We start from the raw sequence: 10069 nt of genomic DNA, 5'->3' as shown, positions 1-10069 counted from the left end.
AGAGAGGAAACTCGCCTGGTCATTTTAAAAGCGTGGGTTTTATTTTTTAGACTACAGCTCTGCTCTCAGACTATACAACCTGTTGCCAGGCAACCACAATTCCAGCCCCTGTAAGTCTCCAGAGCTAAAGCGTGAGGAAGCTTTCCAAACACAAGTCAGACACTTAGACCAACATGATGTCAGTCAAAAAGGCAATTAAGGGAGACAAGACACACACACACACACACAGATACACACATTTAACCCCTTGTGTGATACCATTCCTATAGGTTCAACAGCAAATAAACTGAATTATAGATTTTTTTGAGATATTTTCTTAACACAAACAAAGCAAGAGGAAGATCAGCTGTTTCTCATACACAATATGCACTAAAGTCATAATTACTATAAAGCACTCAGAGGTAAGATGTGTGTAATGTAGTCAGTACGAACAACAACACGTAGGAGCTGCAAAGAAGGAAAGAGTGGACATACATTTGACCATGGTGGCACAAATTATTAGATATAACTTCACTACATGCATGTACATTATAAAGGAAAGGAGAGAAACTGGAGGAAAGCAATATAATAAAATGTCCTTTCCTGGTGAGATTTGAGATCACACACTCATGTAATCCCACAAAGCAATTATGTGTTGTAACCCTAACCCTAACCCTTTGTTTCTAAATGTCAGAACTTGAATTGTTTCTTTATTGGAAATGAAATATCTTTTGAATGACTGATTGAAAGAGGTGCATACAGTGCGTATATGTCTGCTTTAAACGACTGTTTCTCCGTGATCAGTCTAACAAAACTTTATTTTGAAGTTGTTACAATGATAGAGGACCCCAAAGACCCCTGTCTCTGACTTATAATTTATTTTTGAATTCATCATTGTACTATTCCGTTTGATATGAGCCCATTGCTAAGAGTTAATGAGACTGTGGTTTAAATTCAGTTCAGTTATTTTTCTGCACTTGTCTCTGATGTGTTATATTGTGTCTGTGGTGAGTGTTGAGACCTGGAAAATCTGCCCATTAAAATGCTTAGAGATATATGAGGCCTTGTTAAAGATCTGCTGTCTGGTCACACTTGTGCCTTACATCTAGATTGTCACTCATTAACTGTATTTCTAAATAAGTAAACCAAAAGATAAAAAGATAAATATAGAGCTTTTTATTAAAGTATACCCTTTGTGTAAGCTACATCAGCAATTTTGAGTGGGATTTGTATCAGTTTTGGTGTATACCAAGATATGTAATAATATGTCAACATTTTCAAAATCTTCAGCGACAAAACTGGCAAGTATAATATTTTAGTAAAACAAAAAAAATGTTAAAAATGACTTTCCAACAAGCCAAGTTTGCTATTAGGTAATGTTGTCCGATCATGATTTTACTATCAAATGATATGCTCCTTTGTGAACATAGCTAGCACACAAGTAGGTCATATTAAATCAGACATGGCTCTGTTTCTTTTTTAATGGTATTAACGTGTTAATTAGAAATAATCAAACGCTTACCCTCAAAGGTCCAAAAGCATGTAGCCTTCCAAACACAAACTTCATTACCAAGAAAACCTATGTATCTTTACTTTGAAATCACTACAAACTGTCAAGTCACTGTCAATATATAAAATGTATTATTGAAAAATGAAAACCTTGAGATGTGTTAAGTATTTTAATATATTATATGAGAATTGAAGTAGAGAAGTGTGACCATGCAAAACGACTGGCAGCATAGTTAATTGTTGTAATTATGGAGATTCTTTTTGAAAATGCAAATGACTGTGGGAGAGACTAAGATGAAGTTCCTCCATCTGTGCTGGGGGCTGGCGTGGCGCTGGGAAAGCACCTTTGTGAGAAAGAGCCCATTATAGAGCCGTTACAAGGCCATTTCCACAGAGGGAACACCACAGTTGGCCAATTAGAGAATTAGAGCATCTCTTTTTCTCCACGTCTTCCCTCAGCTTCTCCTTCTCTATCTCGGAAAACAGAATTTTTGAAAGCTGGAACATGAAATCTGTTCCGTCCCTGCATTAGACCCAGCTGGATGCACGGAGGAAAAAAAGCACGGTAAAGGGTCGGAGAAGGAGTGTGTCATTTGTCTTTGTCAGCACGCCACACGACTTGTTTACTCTCTTAACCCAAGTCATTATTACTGCAGACTTTGGAGAATAATTATGTCTGAAAGCATGTGGGTTGTACCATGCACTAAAAACTGTCCATTTGTGGAACTAAATTATACTTTTTTCTTCATCTCAAGCATAGCCCGTTCTTCTTTAGTCTGTTGTTTTTGTTTTGAAGAACTACAGCAACATTGAAATTATGTTACAGTATGTTTATAGTTTGTTTATATTCAGTGCCAAAGGAAAAAAGGGTTGGGTGTGGTGGTCAGGGTGGTGGTTCAACATCTGAGAGGACACTAATGGCGCACTTCCACTGAAGGGCCTCGCACGGCTTAGTACATTATAGTTAGGCCTTGGTAGAGCAGGCTAACTTTATGCCGTGACGTCATCTTCAATGCGAAACACAAAACCAACATCAGCCGTTAGCTGTTCAGAGCCACAGCTCCTCATATCTGTTCAGAAACTGGACAAAAGTTAAACAAGTACAAAACACAGACTGTCTGTGTCATGGAGAATACAGTCGCTGGTTTATTTATGTCTGTAGGCCGTTGTTGTGAGTGTGGACGGCCGGAGCATATACTGCGTTAGCTTAGCCAAGCTCCATTCAGAAAACATGCATTTTAAAAGGTTTTTCGCCTGCCGTCTGTCTGCAAACTTGTCAAAGCATTAATTCATGGTTTTTACTAACCGGTATCAGAGTGTTGTTACTTCGGCATCATTTTGAAACGTGTATTACAATTAAATCACGGTAAAAAATATGTTCATGTTGTTGTAGTTACCAGCGATTCTCTCACTAGTTTAGCATACTCAGTCCGGTTGTTGGCCCGGAAAGAACCTCGATTTTGGAGAGCCAAAAATACCCGCTAGCCGGAACTACGCCTAGTGGAAACGCAACCAAAAACAGGCTGGGCACGGCACGGCACGCTTAAAGCGAACTCCGCGCTGTAGTGGAAATGCGCCATAGGACTTCTTGTCCAAACTATACATAACTTGAAATCAATTTTGATTATTTTTCACGGTAAATCCAAGTTGTATACCTAATTAACATGCAGAATTATGAGGAGCTAAATCAACAATTCATGATTGAATTCAAAGAACTGATCAAAAGCAATCTGTTGGGGATGCATTTGCCTTTTCTTTTGAATGATACTGTCAATAAAATGCAAACGACCCACCCCAAAAAAATGCTCCTTCAAAAAAAGAAATGTATTTAAATAACCATATTTGGCAACATGAGTGCAGCCTTATCTTGATTTACTAATATTGATTTTTTTAAATGTTCTTATTTGACCATCCAGTAGGCAACATTATGTCTTTTTATGAAATTCTAAAGGATAACATCGAGCTCTTTAGTTGCTAAATGCTCCACTTTTCACCATCTAGTCTCTAATAGTGTCTGTCTATGTGCTTTGCAGGTAAAGTAGAGTGGCTTTTAGAATGATTTGTCTGAAAACAGCTAAATCAATAAAGTAAAGTATGTTCCATACAACTTGACAATGAGCAAATAATCACCTAAACCTCCGTACAATGATGGCAGTTATCTGTTATTATCTGTATTCATCCCAAAGAGTGATTGTCATATTCATTTTAAATTGACCATTTCATACACTTCTTTGAGAGGCTATATATCTAGCACATGTTGAAGATGACAAGCAAAGTTCACAATTAAAACTTAATATGTATTGTTAAAACAAAGAACAGAGAGGGATGTTATACCTCCAAAGCTAAGATGTTCACTGAAGCAGACCAATTAAAACTCACACTGTCACTGAGAACACCGGCTTCTTATTGTGTTGTGTGAGGAGGTGTTTCAAAGAATAATAGAAAATACATGTTTTCCCTCTTCTTCACTTCCCTTCTTGTTGCAGTGACAGTCAGCGATAAATAATAGACCTCAAATGCAGTCTGAGTTGGCAGAGAACATGGCAGCCCCCCCAAAAACAAAGGCATCAGATGAAAGGAAAAGCTGTAGAAATCGAAACGTCGGGCAAATGAATGACCATGTGTGTATATCAGACAGACATTGACACATATGGAATTTAAATGGCCAATGCTGGGTAGATATTTTGCACTGAAAACTGATATTATCTTGTCGTTGTCAGCCTGTAATAATATATACTTTTTTTTAACAAGATAGGATTAAAATAATATGCAAGACTATCATTCACAAACAAGGCGGAAGGAGTTTGTGTGGTGGTAAGGAGTGTTGAAGGAAAACCTTTACTTCTTGATGCTTTTTTTTGTTTTTTTAAAGATCTTTCATTCACCAAGTTTTGGTCGATAACATTAACTAATATGAAGAGGATGAATTTCTTACCATATATATCACAATTCATTGGGTATCTTAAAATGCTCAATGCAGAAAATAGTCCGAATAAATAGGAACAATGGAAAGAATGCAGACAGGCAAATAATCACTTTAAAGGTGATCTATAAAAACTGACAAACAGATGACTGTATAAATTATTTTTTGAAGGAGAATTGCAAGAGTATTGAGTAATAGTTTAATAAAGGGGCTTTATAAAGCAAATATGTATGATACACTTTAGAGCTTTAAAGCTGGCTTTCATATCTTTCTTAATTCAGTGGCAAAGAGCCCTCATCATTCACTTTGTCAGAATAATGCGTATTTAAGATTTTTCCCTTCCTCCATGTGGGAGTGTTTTGAGCTCCAGGTTTCAAGCCTTCAGTGGTTCTGCCAAGGCACCTGCTGCACTGACTCATCCTGCATCCTGCTGATAAACCGACACAAGGGATGACACGAAAATGTAAAAGGATATCTTTGTGTGGGACGTTTCTCAGCTGGTGACTCATGTGGTTTTGAATGACAGCTGAAGTCTGCTGTGTGAATTCAAATCTCAGAAGGACATGAACATGAGGCTTATCATCACCTTGAGCCTGGAAACAATCTAGAAATTAAACAACAGCATCTGTACGGGTCTGTGTGTGTGTTGTGCGTGGATCATATACTTTGTTGGAATGAGTTATGAATTATCAAGGGTTTAGGATTGAAACATCTGCTGATTCAAAATGTCAGCCAAAGTGAAGTGGGACTGGAGTTGAGAGAAATTGCCTGGATATATGCGCTCAATTCCCTGGAACGTTCCTTTTCTAGTGTCTGCTTCAAAAGCAATATTTCAAAGAGTACGAGGGTACTACAACCTCTGTGAAATGATGATTCAGAGGACGGTGCAACATTCATTACTGTGAAAAAAAACACCAAATTATGCACATGATCATCATCAAATCGATATCAACCGCAAAATCTCTTTAAGAACTGGTTCGATCAAATGTGAAGAAGGATGGTTCGTGTCTTGAAACTAAGTGTATGGTGGCCTCATGCAAGTATAACAAAAAAAGTTGTGCTTTTTTTATGAAATAGTTGAGAAATCTCAGGAAGATTTTGATGGTATGATTTTGCTTAATTATAACCAAGAGAGCGTCATGTCAAGTTACTAGGATTTGTCTGAGAGATATAGCGATCCAACTACAAAACATGTAGCCTGTTTATTGCAAGAAGCCTTTTGTATTGTAAGTGTCCCCGGTGTTCCAGGGAACTCACCAAGTGTCAGAAAACACAACCCTCTCTATTTTCCTCCATACCCAAATCTCTAAAAAAGGGGCTGCAACGGATCTGATACAGACTGATCCAGATTTTAACACTTTTATGTCGTCACAGAAATTGCGCTACGGCTATTGGGCCAACTCCACCAATCAGGAGGAGACAGCCACGGACATTGCCGTTCAAAAGCGCTGGAGACGCTGTAGTACATATTTCAGGCCACCAGATTGTGCTGTTCTCACTGAATCCTAGCATGAAAGGCAGTGTTAAATTGAGCGAAATGAGGAATGGATAAAATGCATGATCTGTTTGGTATTTTGAAAAATAAAAAGTATAAATATGCCTTATATAGGTATGGTCTTACAATATCTTATTCAAAAATAGCATGATAGGTCCACTTTAAGGGGACATATTGTGCTCATTTCAGCTCATATTTGTATTTTGTGCCTCTACTGTAACATGTTTCGATGCTTTAATGTTCAAAAAGCTCTTTAGCTTTCTCATACTTCCTGTTTCTCACCATCTGTCTGAAACCAGAGTCCAGTCTGCTCTGATTGGTCAGCTGGTCGCTTCTGTTGAGATTGGTCAACCACTGAGAGATGTCCCACCCCTTAGCCTATCACGTACAATGTGTTGGAGCACTAGCCAATAGAAGCATCAGTGTTACATAATGATATCACGATATGGAAGAGTCCAATGGTGGCGTTTCAGGCAGGGGGGGTAGAATGTGTGAGAGAAACCCCCCTTTGAGATTGTTGCCTTTGCAGACCATTTACATGCACAAAAACCTATATAACACAGTACAGGAAAAGGATACCCCCAAAAAGCAAAAAAGGGGCCCTTACAGGATAGTTGTTTGACTGACTTATGACTTACTGATAATGTGATATATTTAGGAAAATCACATTTGACTTAAGGCTGCTGTTATGAATGACTTTCTAAATATGCAATATGTATTTACAATATAGATTTTGACATGTGTGATCACAGGATAAAGGGTTTTGTTGATGTTATAACATGCTAGCTGTTGACGTGCCCCATGGCTTTGTTCATTAATTTTTTACATTTTATAGTTCCAGAGATTATTTATCAATTTCAAGCCTGTAATATTGAACCCCTGATTATCTGCAAAGCCTCATGGGAAATGTTCAGTTAATCATTCGGTGTCATTTGGCAGGGGGCTGGTTTGTTTGGAATTAATAAACAGAGGGTGCTGCAAAATTATCTGTGAGACCAGATGTAATTACGAATGGCATTTTCCCTCAAATCAAAAGGGAGGCATGTTCAGAGTTTCTGCTCGTAAGAAATTATACATCTCCTCGTTTCCCTTTTGACAATTTCCAATAGGTTTTCATTTCAAACATTTCTGCTGATTGAAAAAAGTTAAGTTAATCAGGGGCAATCTAATCCTTGGCAACGAACCTTAAAAATGGCTAAAAGTCTAAATGTTTTTCAGGAAATCTGTTAGTTTCACACCTTCATATATACTACGCGGCTTATTTTGTTTAAGATCTCATGTTCTACCCTGTTTTAGTTGCATCTGTTGTGTTTAAAACAGATCTAAGGATAATCAGAGATTGTTTGTTGAACAATCTTCTTCCGTATTATGCTGCAAAATAAGAAGAAGCTGATATCGTTATGTATTCAGATTCAGATGGCTTAAGGTTTTGGTTTTCTGCCCCTGTCTATATAAGTACATTTATTTGCATGTGTCATGGTGCTCACATACACAGCCACTTCTTATTACTTAAAGGACACATTCAATTTTTACATAGGCCACACAATGTCGACTGAGCTAACTCCACTTGCTGAATGTAGATTGTAAAATTAGGTTAAAAGCTCTAAAAACAGCTTAACAGACCCTACTTTTAGATTATGATCTTGCAAATCTCACCATATCCATACAGGCAAAGGACAAAGTCAGTTATAATCAAAAATCACAAGAATGCAGTCATCTGTTTGTGCGGTTCTGGATGGAATCCATTATGTTGTCGTTCCATACAGTACATCAAAAACCTTACAAGTTGACTGCTTTTTTAATATTTTATTTTTGCCTCTTCACAGGTCAGAGCTCTGGGTCAAACACAGAACAGGACATCTGGCTGTCTTTCTTAAATAATGGTTAAATAACTCCCATTTATTTTTGCCGACTTCAAGTGGTGAAAGTGGCAAAACAACACTGCTTCTCAGCCTGGTGTTAAAAAGCTTTTGTTGAGGACCCTTCAGCAGGGTAACTATGGCTTTGAACCTTGATCTGGTATGACACATTATACTGAGATTTCCTCACTGAGCTATTGCTTCATGTCCATTACCTCAAGTGCCAATATTTACATTTTATTAAATGCACCATTATCAAATTAGTCTAACAGTATGCTACACACTGTATGGGGTTAATAGAGATGACAATAATGATGTAAACTGACAATATATTTTTCCCAAGACAGCATGTGTTTGCATGAGCTGGATGTCTAGATTTATACTGGTGCTGTTATTGTGATGCAGGATGTTGCACCAGTTCTCCCAGTGACAAGTGCAGCCTGGTGTGAGCTGCGGGGGAGGAAATTAATGCTTTTGTCTAATTCCTTCCAGAACAGAGCAGCAGTGATGAAGAGGGGAACACTGCCACCTAAAGGGGAACAATGTAACTCAGCTGTGGCTTTTTCCTGCAGCCATTTTGATCTGGAAGATAAATCACTATTGTATCAAAAAGCCACTAATTTCACTTTCCTGTCATGTTATTGACAGAGCTGCAAGGTGGCTGTTGTTTTAGACTTTTCAACAACACCCCCCCCCCCCCCCCCACCCCCCCGCCTCCCCCCTCCCCCCCCGGCCGCCCTGCTCCACTGACCTCTCCGTCTCCCGGTGGGCCTCCACGTCTGAAAGGTGCCGTGTGTGAGTTGAGTGCTGGGATGTGGTTTGATGTGGTGAACTGGACTTTGGGAGTCTGAGGAAGCAGCTCACTGGAAAAGAAAATGTCCATCTTAACAAGACATTTCAAAGTTTTTCATTTACATAGATGAAAAGCTTTCTTCAGGAGGTTTCCAGCTGAGAAAGCCAAACAAGGGGGGCTTTCTTGTGGAAGTATTGGGGGGCTGTGCGTGTGTACAGAATGTAGTGATGGAGTAAAAAGTCACTTGCTGATTTTTCCTTACTCAATGTGTGCTACTATTCACAACCCTTGACCATTGAAAATACTGATGGAACAATAATAAAAATCCTTCAGGCCAGACGACACAATGAACACATTATATGATGTGCTTTTAATACACCCTGTAGATTAGGGAGTAGGAGCTGGGGTGTGGGGGACGATGGGAAAAATGGGCTGTACTTTGTAGCAGACGGGGTTGTTAAGGACGGAAATATTTTTAAAGATAACAGTGTAAGTCAATAATATGCCTTTCGGAAACAGAAAGTTGTTAGAAGATTTTTTAGCTTTTCTATGCACCACATTCTTTCATATATGTGTTTATTTTAACATCCTGTGCTACGGACAGTATCAACATTTGATTAACCTTAAGTTCCAAACATTACTGGTAGCATTATGGCAATATGAATGAGCCTCTACATCTTATCCCTTTCATAATAAAGTATGATTGAGGAGAGCTAGATATGAAAAAGGGAGGAAAGAAGTTACGGTACCTTTCCTGAATAATGCACAAACTTACCACATTATATATGCTATAGAATATATTCACATTTAGAGGGTTTCAAATGAGATGCTTTAAAAATAGCATTGTTAGCAGTCATCCTGCCAAGCTGGAGGAGACAGACGTTGAAATGTGACCCTGGTGCTGCAAGTACTTTTGAAATCCCAGTTGCATAGCAACGCATCTCCATCTGCAGTTAAGCTTCTCTCCAGCACAGAAACAACTGTCATGTGTGCTTTTGTGTCTTAGAAACAACTTTCCAACAGACAAACATAAACACTGGTCTGTCTGAAGAGTATGGGCCTATTTTTCTACACTATTAAAATGATTGTGACATTCCCCGTACCTTCATACTGTAGTTAGTTTAGTTTCAATGGTCAATCAGAAATGGACTTTACTTATATAGCACTTTATCAGGTCTTTACAACTCCTCAAAGCACTGTACATACTACGAGTCATACACCCATTCATGCAGAGTAGTACCACTTGCTCTGGGAAGCTAACGTTCACACAGATTCATACATAATTTGCCATCAGGAGCATCGCAGGGGTTAAGTATCTTGCCCAAGGATACATCGACATGTGAGTGCACAGGCTGGTATTGAACCCACGGCCTTCTGGTTGCAAGACGAACGCACTCCCTCGCAGCCACAGCCATAAGTTTAACTTATTATAAACCAGAAAATCTGCGCTTTCAAATTAATAATTACCTTTTCAAATATGCACTCACTTACAAAACCCAATTGAAAAGGAT

This window comes from Notothenia rossii, assembly GCF_949606895.1.
Source record: "Notothenia rossii genome assembly, chromosome: 3".
Lineage (NCBI taxonomy): Eukaryota > Metazoa > Chordata > Actinopteri > Perciformes > Nototheniidae > Notothenia > Notothenia rossii.
This window is presented reverse-complemented; position numbering follows the sequence as displayed.